At 40.9% G+C, this 20,394-nt stretch overlaps 1 long non-coding RNA gene across 1 annotated transcript in view; it reads right to left on the minus strand.

Annotated features, from left to right (window-relative positions):
- Nucleotides 1-14,482, minus strand: part of LOC307259385 — a 99,212-nt gene extending 84,730 nt beyond the window's left edge. The window contains exons 1-2 of the long non-coding RNA XR_013845155.1: nt 14,403-14,482; nt 12,506-12,921 (exon numbers count right to left, since the gene is read on the minus strand). This is a non-coding gene — a long non-coding RNA (uncharacterized lncRNA). The remainder of the gene's footprint in view (nt 1-12,505; nt 12,922-14,402) is intronic.
- Between the last annotated feature and the right edge of the window lie 5,912 nt (nt 14,483-20,394).

Raw genomic sequence — 20,394 nt, forward strand, 5'->3', positions numbered from 1 at the left:
TATGTGTGTGTGTGTGTGTGTGTGTGTGTGTGTGTGTGTGTGTGTGTGTGAGTGTGAGTGTGTGTGTGTGTGTGTGTGTGTGTGTGTGTGTGTGTGTGTGTGTGTGTGTGCGCGCGCACTGGGAGCAACAAACCCTGAGGCTGTGACAGACGGCCTGTAAACCACGTTACCCACACACCCCACTGCCTCGCTTAATAGTGCATGAGATAAGAACATTTGGACTTCAAAATGCCACCCCCACCACCACCAACAGCCCCTCCTCCATGGGAAATTGAGTTTTATGGCTCCCAGGTTTGGGACAATGGCTCGGGCTCCAATGGTTTGGATTCTTGAAATGAAATTTTAACAACTGGATATGTCCTGGATGGGTTCACTATAGGAGACCCAATATAAACAGACACACTCAGCAGTTCAGTAAGGGTGAAACTGCACACTTTACATACACACAGAGCACATACGGTATGTGTACACACATTCGGCAAACACGGGAAAACACAGACAAACACTTGCACAGATGCACAAGCAGATACATTGCACACATGGACATGAACACATGGACAGCATGGGACACATACAGTACAAGTTGGATTACAAACAAACGGATGGAATTTAAATGACTGTGTACAAAATATAAATTTCATCTGTTGAATCCACCTTCTGTTAACAGTAAGTATATTCTACTCCCCACAGTGCCACGTTAACACACAAAACAATGTGTTAAAATTACAATCTGCTACAGTTCTATATAACAATTAAAAGACACTTCCCAACGCTGGAATCCTGGGTCAAATTTTCCTCTGCAATTTCTGGTGCAGCTAAACAAGTGTGGTAACCCGAGGAATGAGCAAAGATGCCTCATCCGAAACTCAGTCAGAGAGTAAATACATCATCATCCTTCCCAATGCAAGCCTGTGGTAATCTGAGCAGTGAAACCCTCTGAAGCAGTAAGACTCTCACAGAGATCAGATGAGCACACGTGTGACTCTGCAAGTTACTTTGTGACTCAAGTCGGGGGAGTGACCCAAGAAAGCGCACACCTGATAAACCAACCATTAAAGAGACGAGAGAAAGAGCGAGAAACAGGCATTCAAAAAAAATACATCACTGATAAGAAGACAATTCAAGCACAAATGCAGTAATGCGAGAGAGAGAGAGAGAGAGAGAGAGAGAGAGAGATGCAGAGATGCAGAGAGAGTGGGAGAAAGTGGCAGACACAGAGAGATACAGCCCAGAAAATGTACAGAGAGATTGAGATAGAAAGAGACACGCAGCCAGCCAGAAAGGCAGCCAGAGATCAAGAGCAATAGTGAGCGAGAGAGAAGAAGACAGAAAGGCGTCCCAACTGTGACAGGCGGACCGCATTGGCACAAGGAAAACTTAAAGTGCAAATACTGACAGACAGCAATGCATACCAGCATGAAACAGAGAGAGAGAGAGAGAGAGAGAGAGAGAGGGAGGGAGGGAGAGAGAGAGAGAGAGAGAGAGGGAGGAAGGGAGGGAGGGAGGGAGAGAGAGAGAGAGAGAAAGAGAGAGAGAGAGGCAGGGGGGAAGAAAGCCAAAGTGTAACTGTGACAGAGGAGGTACAGCGAGAAGGGTGCATGAGCGAGAGCCTGAGATGATGAGAGAGAATACTCATAGACTGAGAGAGTGCATATCTCTGCAGGGGGGTTCTTACATTGCTCGTCTAAGGGTGCATGCAGTCCAACTGAAAAACATTCCACATGACAAGGACAACTTGTCTTTCCTCCACACTTGCGTTCCGATACTGTATGAAACGAGACAGTCAGCAAGCCAGATTACCAAGCCGTCAATCCACACTGTAAAAGATGATTGCGACAAATCATTAACTCTGTTGGATTGATGGGCTTTTTGTACAAGGACTTTGCAAAGGGGACTGCTTCTGCTGAGATGGTATGTCCCATAATGTACTCTTTTTTTATATATATATATATAATGATGCCCCAATTGGCTTTCACAAGGTCTGATTATATTTAGATCTTTTAGAAGCTCCTGGGACAGATGAGTCAGCAAATAAATGAAGGCAAATCATCAGTCTACCAGACCAAGGTATACCGGGTTCATCTGAGATAACAACTAAACAGACCCTTGTTCCTTAGATCTGAAGTTACCTTTTCAAGTGAAAACACATGTGTACATGAGGTTTTGAGGAGCAGTGTTAACATGTGTGGCTAAGCACGGCTGCTGTCATTGTCAAATTTGCATGTATGTCTTGCATCATTTCTGCTAGTGTGGTGCCGAGTGAACTTGCGGTGAACTGAAGAGGAGGCTGGCTATTGGTCTATTGTGGCACGACAGCATCTCACTGTGTGTGTGTGTGTGTGTGTGTGTGTGTGTGTGTGTGTGTGTGTGTGTGTGTGTGTGTGTGTGTGTGTGTGTGTGTGTGTGTGTGTGTGCGTGATAGGAGAAATATCAGACGAACAAATTAAGTCAGAGAAATAGATAAAGAGGCCGAGAGGAGGGGAAGGCAAGGGGGAAATGTAATTCATCAAAGGAGTTGTGTGGGGGGTGGGGGGTGGGGGGGCACACACACAATAAAAAGGGAGTGAATTTGAGGGAGAGAGTGCAAGAGAGAAAAGTGTAAACACCTATTTGCGAGTGTCCGTGTGTCTGCTGCGTGCTCTCATACTGAATTATCTGTGTGTCTGAGTGGCTGCAGTTCCCTGTGTTAGCAGCATTACCAAACACAGCTGAGGACATCAGAGAGCTAACTAAGTATGGACAAGCAGCCTCTGTTTATCTGAATACAAACAACAGCAGAACACAACCCGACACACACACACACACACACACACACAACCAACCATACACAACAAACACAAACAGCAGGAAAAAGAGAAGCTCACAAATGAACACATGTCATGCACACGAAACACACTCGCACACATATGCTTATACCGTCGAGGCTAGAAGTGGATTATCTACCCAACCCAATCGAAAAGTAGTCTGACTGGTGCAGGGGGATTAACTTTGCAAGACTATTAAAATAAATCTGAATTCATTTTTTGCTTTTGCTAAAAACAAGGCCAGTCAAGTTCCTCTAGGCTGCCAGGGGTGGTGACGTGAAGGCAGGTTGTTTGGAATAAAAGGTAAAAATGAGTCATAATATGGGTCAATTAAGTTGCATGTGAACATTCTTAATTCCCTTTAGTCCAATTCAGGTACAAGGGACTACTTTATTAACTAGTCATGTTAACAAGTGTTTAGTCTGAATGTAACATAGTTCTGATACAGGAATAAGCCTAGTTTCATTAGGAGGGTCCATTTATAAAGAAGTAAATTATTTTGATATGGTATTATTAACTCAAAATTATTATTTTAATATGGATCTGTTTAATTTTTGGATCCGTAACCTGACAGTTCTCTGGTTTCCAAATGATGAGAACATGCACTCAGAGTACAGGGTCACTTGTAAGTCTAGCCTCTGACAGCTTGCTATCTGAAAGCCAACACTGCCTGTCTGTCAGAGTGTGTGCAGGCTAACAGTCTAATGCATAATTGAAGGCATGACTCACGCTTACTCAGCTCATTTCTCGGCTGAAGACCGAGCCTTGACCTTGTCTAAAAATACCATTTGTGTCCACTGTGATTCAGCACTGGTTGGTTAGCCTTAATAAGGGCAGTGGCTTAATGTTGAGGTGTTGTGAACATTGCCACAGGCCGTACCAAACACTGTGTGTGGGCTTGGCGTGTGTGTGTGTGTGTGTGTGTGTGTGTTTCGTTTCAGTGGTTAAAACTGTCAGTGTGTCACACAAACACACACAGTACACACAGTTTCAGTCAGAATCTAATTTTATTCAGCAAGGACATTACAATTACCATGAGTTTGACATTGTGAACTAGCGCTGGCAACACAGCATAGCAACGAATAGCTAACGGCTGATGCATATAGCAACTTTGCATAATAATAAGAGCAGGGCATGACTTGGCCTTATTCAGCTGTATTCCCACTAGAGATACTCATTGACCTCATATGAAAAGACCTGAGAGGAAATATGTCATCCTTTATTATGCATCTTTTATATTGTCTATAAAAGCCTTTTCTTTAAGTTGCAATCTACATCGCTCTGACCTTATAAAAATGGGACAATATCACATTAGTGGACAGTTTCCCTTGGGAGAAAAATAAGGATTTTAATTACATACTTGAAGATATATTTATTTATTTATTCATTTAAATAAGTATGCCCATTACTTTAAAGTGTTTTTAAATTAGATTCAAACACATACTTAACTGCTGTGTGCTGTGCCATATTTTCTATGAAAACTAGGCCTGTTTCCAGCAGTATGCAGCATATATGGCTGTATCCAGTGTGGAGCTATTACATTATTAAGAGGAGGGCATTCACTTGGGCTTATTCAACCCATTTCCAGGCACACAGATTAGGCCTAGCACTGGACTGAGTGTCAAATCGTGTCAATGCAGACACTCTCGTGGGAAGGCTTTCATAACAGTGCCACACACGCAGATTCCCGAACATTACTCATCTCTGTTTCGAGTCATCTTACAGTATGCCATTACATCATCATGCAGCTTTAAAATCAAACAGAATAAGCAAAATGTGCATCTGAGAAGTTTGGATGGATGGATAAAGAAAGGGATAGAGAGATAGGAAAAGGCACGTGAGTGGACCCAAAAAAATAGTTTTTCATTGACTTATCCGACACACTGTTAATATCTGTATCAAGAGCTCAGAACATTAAGTTGATAGGGAAAATAAATAAAAAATGCAGCATGTCTGTCTACATGTTATCTATCCAAGGGACAGATGCAACAATGAGCCAGAGGATGCAGATACAGTATCTTTAAACTGCATTGTGTTATCTTTGTATGACTATGAAATATCTCAAATTCCTGAATTCAGTGTTGTACGTGTGCCTTCACAAAGGTAGAAAGGGGTGTGTCATACGCGCAAAGGTAGATATAGTTTAAAGTCTGATATCTTACAACACATAATCGGATTTATCACACCATATCCAGCTGAGCTTAAAGATATCTCCATCAACCCCAATCTGATTCAGCACTAGTCAACCATAACACACAGTCCCGACGAGGTGTAATAAAGATATGACACAAAATAATATTTGGGATTAGGGCTGCTTGACTATCACTATGCGTATAATACACAGCATCACATAAACACACACAACATTTTTTTTTTGTTATCAAGTCCAAATGATTACTGTTAAACACTGATATACAGTATGTCATCACCATAATCTGACAGCCGTATCTGAAGAAGATTATAACTCATCGCAATACCTCCATAAACATAGCTCCAAGGTCTCAAATAGCCACATTACAGAGGATTAGCATTGTACTAAAGCAGGACAGTAAGATATCAACTTTTAACAGCTGTTTTACATTTGGTTTTTATATCTAAAGTTCACAAGTAGAGCATAAGATGTCAGAGGGACAGGGGAATTCGCTATGTTTGATATCAATAAGTAAGTAAGAACTAAAAATATGTTATTGTATTGTATTGTTGTGATGTTAAAAAACAGGAGGAAAACATTTCTAAAGTGACACTTTCAGGGCAGCAGGGAATGTTTGTTCTTATTTGTGGCATTCCCTTATAGTTTTTAAATCACTTTAGACTCCTGTGCTTTTATCCCTTCATGAAATATTTGTTATTTTTGCTGTGATCCTTTTTTTTTGTTGTTCTTGTTTTTCGCAACATTGCTTTCTGGCTGACAGAAGGATTTTGTTAAAAGAAAATGTGACACAACATAACAATAGATTTTTGTTCAATAAAGCAGCCCAGCCTCCTCCTGTCTTGTATAATTTCTGCTCTTGCTTTCGAAAATTATACATAACCTAGAAAACCTAGCAACAACACTGATTTAAGTTGCAATGGAAACAGTGAACAAGACTACGCATCAAACTCTGTTTTGTGCAAATGTAAGGTTCAGCCTCCCACCAGACAAAACAGACCAAGAGTCATGGTCATACCCAGCTGGGAGGCTTGACATAGTGGAGTGTGGGCCGAAATGTTTTGATGTTGGTACAATCTCAGGGATAACTGCATGGAGAAAAGCAGTGAAAAGACTGGTCATGTACTCCCACATAAGACTGAGCACGCAGAGGACAGTGCAACCATTCACTAACAGTGGGCATTACTCTTGACCAACTAGATGATTGCCAAACTGAGTCTCCATAAATTGCTTTTCTATAACCTAGTGCAGAAAGCTATTAGCTCCTCTTTAATCACTGTTTTCTGACACTGCTAAAGATCAATTAGAATTAGATAGATTTGATTTCAAATACTGTACACAACTTAAAGTTATTTCCATTGCACACAATTTTTTTTTACATCTCTAACTGGATCACTCACTAGGTATTATAGTAAAAAAAGCCCATGCAGAACTGTGATAATTTGCCTTTGTACATATCTGAGCTGAATCGATTCTCAAATGGATCCTTTTTAAGACCAATCGTAAATCTCGTGAAAATTCAGCTCTGCAAGGCATGATCATGTACCATGTTGATATTAAGGATTGTTTGCAACACAGTCGGCCACATTGCGATAATTGGCAGAAAGATGTATGGAAATGTTTCACAGACTGTTTCCTCAGGATTTAGGAAAATAATTGTGGAAAGTGACGGTAACTGTTGTGTTGGAGGGTTGCGTGGTAGAAAGTTAAATGCTGGTGGCTTCTGGCATACAAAGTTGTGGCAGCAGTTATGTTCAATATTTAAAAAGGACTGCTTACACCTCTTTAAAGAGTGAGGACTTTACATATGAAAAAATAATTAGATAACTAACTTGGACAGATATTGCCATTACAGGTTAACAAAACCACCACCACTACAATCTATCATTTTAGAATATGCAGAACAAAAGCACTATGGACATGTTTTAAAAGTGTGATTCAAAAACCATAATAAGTGCATACAATACAAGATGAATATGATGAAAAATGATATACTGAGTCTTTATCATAGAGCCACCAATATCATAAATCACAGTAAATCACATATTAAAGCTGACCAGTTTAAGAGTGAACTGCAGTGTACACTTCAGTATGCAGGCCAATGTTCCTCCTTTACAGGTGTATGTGTTTGTGTCTATAAATCACTGCTTCTTAATCTCCTAACTATCAGACAATAATAGATTTGTCTGTGATAAAATCCCAGTCTTTACAGTCTGTGTGTGTGTGTGTGTGTGTGTGTGTGTGTGTGTGTGTGTGTGTGTGTGTGTGTGTATCTGTCTATCTACCAGACAAGTCTATCTCCATGTGTGTCCCCATGTGGGTTTGATGCATGCCTGTCCTTGGCTGACAAGGATGTCTGTCTACAGTGTGTGTGTGTGTGTGTGTGTGTGTGTGTGTGTGTGTGTGTGTGTGTGTGTGTGTGTGTGTGTGTGTGTGTGTGTGTGTGTGTGTGTGTGTGTGTGTGTGTGTGTGTGTGTGTGTGTGTGTGTGTGTGTGTGTGTGTGTGTGTGTGTGTGTGTGTGTGTGTGTGTGTGTGTGTGTGTGTGTGTGTGTGTGTGTGTGTGTGTGTGTGTGTGTGTGTGTGTGTGTGTGTGTGTGTGTGTGTGTGCGCGCGTGTGTGTGTGTGTGCATGTATGTGTGTGTGTGAGAAGCAGATTTAGCTTTAGGGGGATTATCGGTCTATCCCCAGACAGCAACATGCTGTGCATTTATGGAGGTAATAAGTTGACCTGTAATAGACAGACAACTGGCTGCAGCTCTTATTGGAAATTGTTTCCCCAATATCTATACCTGGGCGAAGGACAAAGAAGGAGTACAAAAGCAATATCTTTTAGACCATGCTGTGCCACGCACCATGTGAGCTCTCATCCATGGAATTTTGATTTGGGTGCTTACCTTTATGTGTTTTTCCAACCGATTTGTCATGATATTGTCTGCACTCCGGTTTTGACTTCAATAAAAACCCAGAGGGCAAATGTGCAGCGTGTACACAAGTAAGCACAGCATGTAGTAAAAGACATTAAGATTTACATTTAAACCCAAACACATAATAACTCAATAGCAATCTACATACCAAAGCCCTGTGCTCATTTCCCCCTCAGAGATCTACATCATTGCGTCTTCACGTCAAAAGCTCTAGCGAGGTTTTTAGGTAGATTCCAGCCATTGCACTATTAACATTCTCCGCCAGCTATTTCTTATTGAATGACAAAACACAAAATCCCTCAAAAGGTCATACGATGTTGGATACAGGCCCAATGCTTTTCACGTCAAAGAAAAAATTAAAATAAAAAATCTGCACACAGCCATTTATTTGCCAAATCAATCCCTTGTGTTGTTCCTGAGCTCATTCAAAGGTTACCTATGTGGGAAAAAGCCTTGCCGTTCCCATGGGATTATTGGCTGTAAAGAATGAGCAAGCTCTGGAGGGACAATGCTTTCCGTAAACTCTGTCACAGCCGGAAATAAAATGATGTCATGGTGAGAGAATTACTATAAACTGAAGAGTGACAGATATGGAGGAGGACTATAAAGCTTTCTATTGGTTTAATTATTTTCATTTAACTTCCTCTGCTTCTCCCCTTCCCGCGTTCATTCCGTCTCACTTCTTTTCTCTTGCTGTCCATTTCTCCATCCTTTCTTTTCTAGGCCATCATTTACCCCCATGTCTCTTTTTCCTTGCCTCATCTCCCTATGTTCCCTCTCTATATCTCTCTCTCTCTCTCTCTCTCTCTCTCTCTCTCTCTCTCTCCCTCTCCCTCCCTCCCCTGCTTCATGACTGCGCCTTGCATGCGCACTCATGAAGAAATAATGTATTCCTGTCCCCCAGTGCGGGTATGTATTAGCATGCCAGCCGAGCACGTTAACTTATCTCACTGCTACAGGCACCGAGTGCTAAAACTAAGCTCCGATGGTTTGCAACAGGATGACCACAGAATGCCTGTAGCTTGGAGAATTAGGACTGTCGTCACGATTAGTAATGGTGGGCCTAATGTTTTAGTGCACTGTAATTCACTGTACTCTGCCCACAGTCCAGTGTCCTGTCTATGACTCACTGATATGCACAAAGGGAACGTCAACCCAAATTCATCTAGTAGGGGAAATTAAGCAATATTATTGGAATGTTGAGTACTAGCTCAGCAATAGCCATTTAGTCTTCATATTGTCAAGACATATAGCACATAACACATCCAAAATCCGAAATGTATTTCTCCATCTGTAAGTGCCTGTATCAATCACCAGACATTGCATTTCAAAAGTGCAAGAATACTTAGATTCATTAAAGCACGGTTTAAACATACACAGTACTGGGTCAACATTGTTTAATTATATCAAATGCTGCAAAAACAAATTGGACATTGACTGGTATTTGTTGTCATTTAATGGTTTCATGAACCAGAAAATACACCTAGTGTTCCCATGATTGTATTATGGTTATTTATACGAGGGACTAACAAGCTGCATTGAATCTACATGCAATGAATGGAAAAATTAAAACGGATAGTTTTCCTTGAGCTGACCACAGCATGCCTGAGAGAATAAGGCGTATAGTAGTAGTGATCAGTTATTCTAGGCCTAATAATGTTGTATTCTATAGTCTGATGCACTTTACATAACATCAGACCAGCTCATGGACATCATGGAAATATAACTACAAAAGAGTAACAAACACTTAAATGAGTCTGTAGATTTGGTTTCAAGTAGTACTTTGCGATAACACTATACTGTACTATCCTTCGTGGCCCCTTATCAGACGTCAGTAAAAACAGAATAAAGCACTTCATAGCAAATACAGATGGATGAGAGATTATGGCGACGCAGATTTACTTGCATGCATATGTTGCAGAGAAAGAGATGGTGTGAAACCGATGCCCATTTTAATGAGCATTCCAGCTTAAGACGGATATTGAGACCTCAGAGCTGGAAGATGCTAGAGATTGCTGTCCTGATGTTGCCCCATGTAACTCCACGGATTAGGTTTAGTTAGAACCTCAGCCCCCACTTGGAAGTCTATACAAAAAAAGAAATTCATGCATGCTCTCATAAAGTGCCTATATCAAATGGCTAAAATGTTATGGAAACTGTGCCTTACTTGATAACAGCATTACAGATAAGCAATTGTAATTAGGCTACACACAGTGGAGCATATACTGTATTGTCGCAAAGGAACCATGCCTGTGCCTATGCCTATTAAGAGCTCAGAGCCAGGGGCCTGTCACAATGATTAGTTGTTTTGTTTTACTCTCAAGTTCATTAACTGGGTACCGGATTAAATCTGCACACTTGTAATCCGCAGTAATGCAGGTAAACAGGAGGGCAGGATGATGCTGGTATAAGGCTGCTAATGGTATAAGCAGGATTTCATTGGCAGAGCATCAGATCTACTTAAATGAAAAAGCCAGAGTACCTAACACATTATAATCCCCTATACGAAGCTACCAACTGGAATTAGAAAAAACAAAAACTTGACAGTGCAGACACCATTCAATACCATAATCAATCAGTCCGGACTCAATGACATTTTACAACAATGGAGCAGAGCAGTACTCAGAGTAAGGTTTCTTGCATGTCAGGTGGATGTTCAAGATGAGATGCACTGCATATAACCATCATCTGTTTATCCAACAACTGAACAGGCCTTCTCTCTCTCTCTCTCTCTCTCTCTCTCTCGCTTCAACTGTCCCTACAGACACATGACTCATCATCAGCACCCACACTCTTCCACTGACCCATATCCGTCCCCACCTGTGTGTGTGTGACAGTGCGACTGCCCTACATTCCCACTGATCCAGTCATTTATAGGCTGTGACCTGAGCCAACAGGCGTGCAAATGCTGTTTTTCCCTGAGTCTCAAAGCTTTGTATGTTAACAGATAGAGGTGAATGGTTTTACAGCTGAGCTGACATAGAAACTGTCAGGTAACCTTAAATTATTCTAATGCGGTGCTTTTAAGTGAATTAAGGTAATCATTGAGGTATAATATATCATTTATTTTTCAACAATTTTGCCTTGTATGAACTCATAAATGAATGTACATATCAGTTGGCTGTGTTTATACCATTTCGATAATGTATCTTCATAAGCCTGGATTGTTGCATCCTCACACTCTAAATACCATCAAATGTTTCGAGGGGCAGATGTGTTTTTGGCAAAGCATTGATGACAAAAAACATAAAAATAAATCTCGCTCCTCAAGTTGTTCCCTGCATATGTTTACAGTGATAAACAAGCTTATTTCTGAAGGGGACATGGTAGATTAACATCAGAGCACACAGCCAGGAGCAACATCTCAGCATTGCTTGGTCTCGCTGCAGCAGAGCAAACGCATGGTGAACAATGTGATGCTGCAGAACCATGTGGGCTAGCCATGCACACACAGGCTGGAGGCGGGGCTTGGATGCTGACTGAAGTACCACCGCACTCTCTCATTGGCTCTCAATGACATCATTGATAAGGAGCCAGACTCTCTCTCTCTCTCTCTATCTCTCTTGCTGCCTCACACAATCATAGTATTATAAGCAAGGGGGCTGCTCGCATCTCTCATGACTTTTTACTACCAGATTTAAAAGGGCTAGCCAAAATTAACTGCTGTGTTAAACAAAAAAACAGGCACAATACAAAAGCACTCTCTTCATTTTTAAAGCTCCCCCTCTCCTGCTCTGTCCCCTCGGTGAACTCAAGGATTTGCAGAGAAACATATCTTTCTCTGGCTGGGGTCTACTTAACAAGCAGTGACTATATACTGCAGATTCTGATGGCAATTCACACCACTGCATCACATTTGTACATCAAACAAGTGAGATCACAGAGCATCTCCAAGCAAATGAAACGCATAACATCGGATTATGAACAAATGTATTAGGCCGAGGCAGGCTGCAGGCTGCAGGCACTGGATAAGGCAAGGATGCCGAAACAGAAACTTTGCATAAGACTGTATGAAGTTGCATACCATATCTGATCTGTGAGGAAAATCTTGTGTAATAAGAATGTGTTGTTGGTGAAGGCCTATATATCCGCACAGCTTCTCAATAAATATCCATTTGATCTATCATTGATCGCCAACATCCATCCATCATATATTTATCACACATACATGTGCAGTGAATAGTAAAGTGATCATGTAGTTTTGAAAATTGTAAATGGTCATGAGGCGCTTCAGGCACTTCACATTAGTCAAATGTTTTTTTTATGTGCACGTGTAAAAAGTCAACCCTGCAAGTTTGTTCACAAAACCCCCAGGCTATGGCAATATGTCTGAATCGATAAACATTTGAAAAATTGATTTCACAAGATGGTGAATGACAATATCAATGTTACAGCTGATGCCAAAATTAAACTGATATTGGGAAATAAATTGGTGTGTGTGTGTGTGTGTGTGTGTGTGCGTATGCGTGTGTGTGTGTGTGTGCGTGCGTGCGTGCGTGCGTGCGTGTGTGTAAGCGAGATAGTGGGGTCAGCTGGTAAGTTCTGCTTCCAAGCGAGCATCACAGCCCTACAAAACAAGAGTTTGAACAAGTGGTACATCCCATGATGAATAAGTCATATCACCTACCCATGCAAAGGGCCGAGGATGATCATTTATATAGCAGAGCATATCCAGCTATCCACCGTGACTTTGGGACTGCTGGAGCTTGTCTTGTGGAGAGGCACACTAGACATGTTTATAATCCTCAAAGTGTCTCCATGAGTTTTTTTTTTTAGATTTTCCAAGTGTGCCTGAAACGCATCCCGCCTGGCTGGCACACTGCTGCTGTTTGCTGAAGTTTTCAAATCCTTCCTGAGATGGGTCTTCACCTTGTCCAAAAAGAGAAGTGCACAGCCCTCTTAATCCTCCTCTGCGTCTGAAAAGCCGTCTGCTAGGTGACGCTGAACATCTTCCGTAGTGTGATTTCCACATATTTTTTATTTCCTTTAACCTCTCCCACACGAGGAAACGCTTTGCTGGTTTCATCTGGTGTTAAAATCCACCTAAGGCAGAGGAATCAAGAAAAGGGGATTATTATGAATGTAGTTCAAAGTTAGTCAAAACTGGTAAAATAATACAGTATTACAATTAAATGATACATTATATATGTATAACTTACCCTTTAGGTGAACATGTGTTAGGCTGTGTAAGGGTTGTTAATGTGTTAGGCTGTGTAAGGGTTGTTAAGACCTGACTGAATTCGGAATTAGTTTAAAAAGTTGGAAGAAAAATTGCATAATGTAAAACTAATTGTGTTTGACATGACAGAAAAGTATTTTAAGAGCCAATTGTCTTCCATTTTGCCTAATAAAAAGTTTAAGGGTAGGGCCAACTGTACAATGGAATGCAGCAAATTCAAACAAGTTGTTTAGCCACACCTTCACGTGATGAAGAAAGTTGTTTTAAAAATCGTATAAACTAGTTTATTTGTTTAGTTGTTTTTATTCTCCTAATAAAATGAAAGTGAAACACTATTATAAACATTCCAAGTTTGAAACTATTTATCTTGACGTGATCCGGCGGGATTTCAAACATTTCAAAGAAAAAGGCGAAATAAAAGCTTGTTCAACACTTTGGAGAATAATCAACTCAATTTACAATATTTTTTTCAATACGTGAAAATCATTGTAAGTGTTGATAGAAGTTGTTTCCTTGTGGATTTGCGCTCCTTTCTGCCGGTTTTCTTTGTATGGACTGAGAACAAAGGAGCCTTTACTGTAACAAAGAGGCTGCAGCGACTTGTACCTGTTGCTCATGTTTCCAATAAACTATCACTAGTTTCTTTGTGATTTTCGAGAATAACCTACTTTGAATACATGTTTTAGCCTCCAAGCAGCATTCCTTTTAAGTGCAACAAGTTTCATTCTGTGTCACTGTTTTGTTGCTTAGAGACTTTACACCTGATTGCATTGTTCTGAATTCCCACAGTGCACTGGCAACTCAAGACCACTAACACCACTGTCATAAAAACCTATACTGCAAGAGAAAAACAAACTATTACAAACTTTAATGAACTAATACTTGTTACTTAGTATGTTTTCCCTAGTGCGTAAACATTTCCGTTTTCTTGGCAAACTTCTGACGGGCAGTTGCTTTGTCTTGCGCGTCGCAACATCCCCAAGAGACAAAACAAAAAATCGGCAGCAGTACAAACTCCATCTCATCTCCACCAAACTCCACTGTACATTCATTTCTTAGTATCATACGTTAAGTATTATTTAACGTTATGCAGATGCGTGCATGAGCATCCCCTCAAGTTCTCTCCTCATATCGCCCCGCGTCAGACAAAGGAAAAGGGGACCGCTCCTCTCGCTCTCTCTCCTCGCTGCCTCTCATTCCCTATGTCTCTCTCCCTCTCTCTTCTGCTTTGTGCTCTCAAGTTTGAGCGCTGACGCACCAACTATACAGCAGCAACTTTTTTAACAGCAAAATACATTCAAAAATCTCTACGGGGGTGCAAGCAAAGGCAATAAGACAAACTCACCTGTGTCTGCTTTTGCTCCGTGCGCGTCGCCGTGCGTCGCGGAAAAAGTTTGAGAGGGCACATCTAGCTTTGTGTTGTGGAGTCCCCCTTTGTCTACACGTGTGATAGATGGATGGGGCTCCTTTTTGGCCGCGCCTAGTTCATTTCGCTCTCCAAAGAGTCCCGCCCTCTCTCAAAGTCAAACAACTATGCACACAACAGTACAGACGGACGGTGGTTTAATGCTTAGTTTGAAATGTTGTTTATTTATTTATTTAAGCTCACCAACTTCACTTCATCCGTTTATTTAGCCTAGTTCTGCCAATTGCCAAATACTGAATATATCTTGAAATATTAAGTTATCTTATTCTAAATGAATGTATTGAGTTATTTATTTCAAATTGTTATTGGTCTGCCATCTATTTGTATACTCACTCAAACCTCCCGCTCCCATCTCGTAGGATTTCCCCTTTGAGAATTGTTTATTTCTCTCTCTCTCTCTCTCCCTCTCTCTCTCTCTCTCTCTCTCTCTCTCTCTCTATCTATCTATCTCTCTCTCTCTCTCTCTCTCTTGTATTCCAGGGGCCACTAAAAACTCAAATCAAATGTAATGACACTCTTTGCTTCATCATTTATTTATTGTTTCTTGGTCTTTTTCCCTCAATGTTAAGCAGAACCTGGCTGACTAAAACTTTCCTGATTGCAGCACCTGGAGAGACTAGCATTGTGTCTGGAGAAGGTGGAGGAGGGGAACAAAGGGAGAGACAAAGAGGAAGAGGTCTCATTGTGTCGTAATGCACAGGGAAGCAAAGGAAATAGAAATAATGACAAGGAGCACCACTGCTGCTGTACAAGGACAAACGCCCTTATACTGAAAAGCCCCATCTGGAAGTCTATGCTGCAGGCCCATCTTGCTGTATCTCAGCATTTTATGTTTTGTCTATCTAACATGATTATTTTGTTATATTGTTATATATTAACTATATTATTATTTAATCACTTTGTTGTACCACATAGATTCTATTTATTCTATTTAACTATATAACTAAAACTCTTTAAATGATTGCTTCTTATTGAAACATGCATTGTTTTCAATAGTTTTAATGGTCAGTCAAGTGTCTATTATTTACACCTGCTGTTAATTACAAACATAAACATGATCATCTCCTAAAATTCGGTTTAACAGACAATAAGTAAGGACTGATAGGATTTTTTGTTTACTCTGTGTGTGTGTGTGTGTGTGTGTGTGTGTGTGTGTGTGTGTGTGTGTGTGTGTGTGTGTGTGTGTGTGTGTGTGTGTGTGTGTGTGTGTGTGTGTGTGTGTGTGTGTGTGTGTGTTTGTGTGTGTGTGTGTGGGTGTGTGTTTGCGTGATCGTGTGTGTGTGTGTGTGGGGGGGGGGGTAGACAGAAGAGTGAAGTAGACAGGAGAGAGAGACAAGCAGACGCAGAGAGAAGAAGACATAACATTGTCCTCACCTCTAGCCAGTTGTAAGTTTACCTCTTTGTCCCGATTGCAATATGTCCATGGCATCCAGAGAGAGAAATTACAGACCACATCACCCAAATACATGCAATGATTTATTGAACACAGACAAACACACAAGTCCGCAGGCACATAATAATGTGTAGACTATGTGTGTGGCCCAGGCTGTTATATACAAGAGGGAAACAAGTGGTTCTTCCAATGTCTTGAAAGACACACACACAAAGAACGTACCAACTCTCACCCACACAGCTGCATGCCTGGGTCCTGCTGAAAACAAAGTAGACAAACAAACAAAACAGGGACTTATCTGTGTTCCAGTGCGTGTGATGTTTTTGTTTCACCGGTGTATGCGAGCCTTAGGGGGAACAGCTCAGATGCATCGACAAAGCCCCACAGTCAGGTACGGACAAGACTAAAGATAACAGACCACAGACACGACCACTGCACCCTCCATTCATATGCCAGACAGAGGGGGAAATAAATAATAAAAGAGGAATGCTACCGCTCATTGAAGGAAAAACAAACCTGTGTGAATTGAAAACAACAGAAACACTTGGTGTGAGTAGAAAGATTGAATGGAGAGAAGGGAGAAAGAGTTATATCCCCACCACAAGTTTAGTTTAGTTTTTAGTTTTATTTCACATGCAAACAATTGAAAAAAACACACATGTACAACAGTACATGTGTGGGTGGGGCAGAAACCTGTACAGGTTGTATGAAAACCCACACACAAAAACACATTTGAATCTTAGACTGAACACCATCAAAAAATAAAAAATGACATAAATAAGTAGAATAACAGAAATCAAAACTATCAAAGAAAGTCAAGAAGAGACCACACCGTCCAGCCTTTCTGAGCTGAGTGTGTGCCAGTAAGATACACCGACAGGCAGACATGAAGATACACACTCTACGTACCTCTCTCTCTCTCACACACACACACACACACACACACACACACACACACACACACACACACACACATACACACACACACACACACACACACACACACACACACACACACACACACACACACACACACACACACACACACACACACACACACACACACACCACACCCTCTAGCAGAGCTCTTATCCTCCCTGCTGTGGTTTCACTGGGCCACTGACTCCAGCAGTCAAGCCCGTTCTGTTCTGCTCCACTCCATTCAACTCTGCTCTGCCCTGGCTGCTGCTGCTGCTGCAGCTGCCTATATCTCCCACTGTGGAGTCAGCTGAGCCAGGCATGAGACTGCAGACTGAACAGGCTACATATACAGCTTAGAGGAAGATTAACACACACACACACACACATGCAAGAGTTCTGGAGCTGATTACACCACACACTGTAGATATTATCCGCCCGCATGATACATATTTATCACCCCGGTGTTAAGAAATAAGGTGATGTACACTGTATATGAATATGACTGCCAGCTGAATAGAGGACAGTGTTTACATGCACTGTAAAGTCATGCAGTTACACACAGCCAATTAAGCTTGGATAAATAAAACACATATATCTGACTGCATGTTGGTGTGATGCTGAAAGGACTGAGTTTATAGCAGCTTCATACAATCAGTTATGGATTATTGCACCAGTGCACACTCAAGTGTGTTTCCTCTGCAGCTGCAAACATACACTAATGCTGCTTCTTGAAAATATAGCTACTGCATACTGAATGTAAATACTGACAATTATATGTTGCATGGCTCTACTGACACTACTTTAAATGAGATCTCATAACACCAATGCTAAATCCACAGCATAATGTTGCGTATGGTAAAAAGGGGGGACCTGCTTTGTGTCATTACATTCATTTCAATGTAATGGCAAATGCTGCTTACCTACTCATTATACACTGTCCAATTTGACATGCATAAGAGTGCTCATTTAAATGTTATTGTAGAGGCATTCAGCAACATACAATGTGCAACAGACGCACAAAATAATGAAGTGCCTGAAATGGCTTGCCAAAATACATTACATCGTGCAGTACAAATAATTGTAATGTGAACGTGAAGTCTTGGTATCTTAAAGTTATTTCACACAACTAATTAGGCTAATGTGCAAAAGAATAGAGAGGAATATAATAGTGCTACGGTGTTGCTTCAGGTCACACACAATAAACACATATACTGCAGGGTCCATACAGCATGCAGAGGATTCCTTGAAAAGAATCAAAAATGAAGGATGTGACAGTGTTGAGGTTGTTACATTGTTACATCATCTGTTCTAATACACTACTCAGCCTGATGGAGGACAAGGATCTACATTTCATTTGTACAATATATTTGTGTGAAGTACATACGGTGTCTGCTCTTACTGCAGGGATACCCACCATGTCATGTGGTTTTAATTTTATGCATTGTATTTCCACCACAGGCACACACACACACACACACACACACACACACACACACACACACACACACACACACACACATAACATAGACAGACAGGCATGCTTGTCAGCTATGCTGGAGGGCCCTTGGCTGACTGCTGCTAAACCAGCCCTTCCCCCCACAGTAAGGGTCTGTCTGGGAGAGGGGGAAGGGAAATCATGGCTGTCTGAACACCAGACAGCCTGCCAGGCAGCATACAGCAGCACACAACAGACTAGAATAGAATAGAGTCAAAAAAATAAAATAGATCATGAGCGTGCCAGGAATGAAGCCCAGGAGGATTTACCTTCTTGGTTTGGTAATTGTGTATATTCTCCAATAAAACAGCCTTTCATTACAGCTATCCCTTATCATTCAGCCCATTAAGGTGACCTTAGTATATACTGTGCAGATTTGTATCAATGACATAAATGGGCGGCATTTGATTATTCAGCAGTAATGCATTTCAGGCAATTAGACAAATCTAAGCAGACAACGTATAACTGTCTGCTCAAGAAGCACATTTGTAATGTAAAAAATGCTGTTAGTAATGGGATTGTGGTAAAGATGCTCATCTCCATCACTTTATAGTCTGTATAGTAAGACTTTCTAGGTGCATGGATACCCTATACCTCCATAATGTATAGGTGTGGTTATAGTAGCCCCCCTGCTGTGGGGCTTCATCTGGTCTGCCTTTCATGTCAGATCCTTGGCTTTGGATGACTATTGCCTATCCTGGGGGTTGATGTGACAAAGGATGCAGGAGGAAGCAGTACACATTTGTTTTTATTAGCAGGACGTTGTAAAGTGTTTAATCTTTTAGCGGTGATTGATGGATAAACACCCAGTGGGATACATCTATCTGTCCAAGCACGGTCCAAGTTTTTATTTATTGTGAGGTTTAATGCCCGCAATGATTCATGGGAATTTAGAAACAAATAACACATAATCAACCCAAAGGATATTCTGAGGTACAAGTGAATATGTGTGCTCTTTATTCACCGCAAGTGACACTAAATGTTTAAATACAGACTCAAAATGGTTTTATGTTGTGCCTAATTCATTTGACTGTTAACCCTTTATGTTGCATGGCTGTATACAAGTTAATTTAGCTTTTTATTTGCCTTCCTCCTAAGGCAATGTAGTATAAAGAATCCCATCTATTGCAGCTGTGTGTCATAACCAAGCTATGTGATGATATGTGTCCCTATCAGGATAGGACAACCAGTTCGCAGATACACACTCACATACATTTTGAATGCATGATGTAGACTTAAGCTGTTGAGGGGGCTTAACATGAAAACATATTAAATATGTGTCACGACAGGGTTAAAATAATCCTATTGATTTGCTCTGTCTGGGTCTATAAAATGCATCTATTTCCAGGCTCCACGGTGGCTTTGATAAGCTTCCCAAAGGCTTTACAGAATGGAAACCATCCCACGTCTATAGAAGAGAGACGGGGGAGACGGGTGGGGGGGGGGGGGGGGCTGCTGTAAGACTCTTTGAAAGTCAGTCCTGCATATATTGTACTGGAATAAAAGTGTTGAGCTTTCCTAAACTTGGTAGACTAGACTGTACAGGGCTTTTTAATAGGTAAGTAACTGAACAAATTAAATATGCACACTATTTTCATTTCAAAGTGTTTCCCCTTTCTTTAAAGGAATTTAGTTATTGGATGGAATGCTGCACAATTGGAGCAAACTTCCCAAAAATGTCTTGGTCATTTTTAGTCAGTTGTTATTTTAGATTAAACAACTTTTGGGAACATAGTAAAGTTAAATGATTTATTGCCATTACTAATAGGCAGATGCAATGACAAAGTAAGTAACTAGAGTTGGTAGGCCTGTGTGTTCGGTTTAGGATTCTTACATACATTTCACATATGTTTGGACAGCTATAGGAAAAGACTTGATGTCATCCATAATATTGTCATTGAGTAAATACTGTATGTCTTACACATTTATGGCGTATGATGATGTGTACACAAATATATCACCTTGGCCTAGTGATGACAAAGAAAAGGGAAAACCGTTCAAGAATCGAGAAAAAAGTTTTTTTCAGTTCCAGCTGATATTTATTTCCTTCCTTGAAAAAGTTCTGTACACAAGTTTATATCAACAATCTGACAGGCAGTGAA

The sequence above is a fragment of the Ammodytes marinus genome (assembly GCF_949987685.1).
Source record: "Ammodytes marinus genome assembly, chromosome: 13".
Lineage (NCBI taxonomy): Eukaryota > Metazoa > Chordata > Actinopteri > Uranoscopiformes > Ammodytidae > Ammodytes > Ammodytes marinus.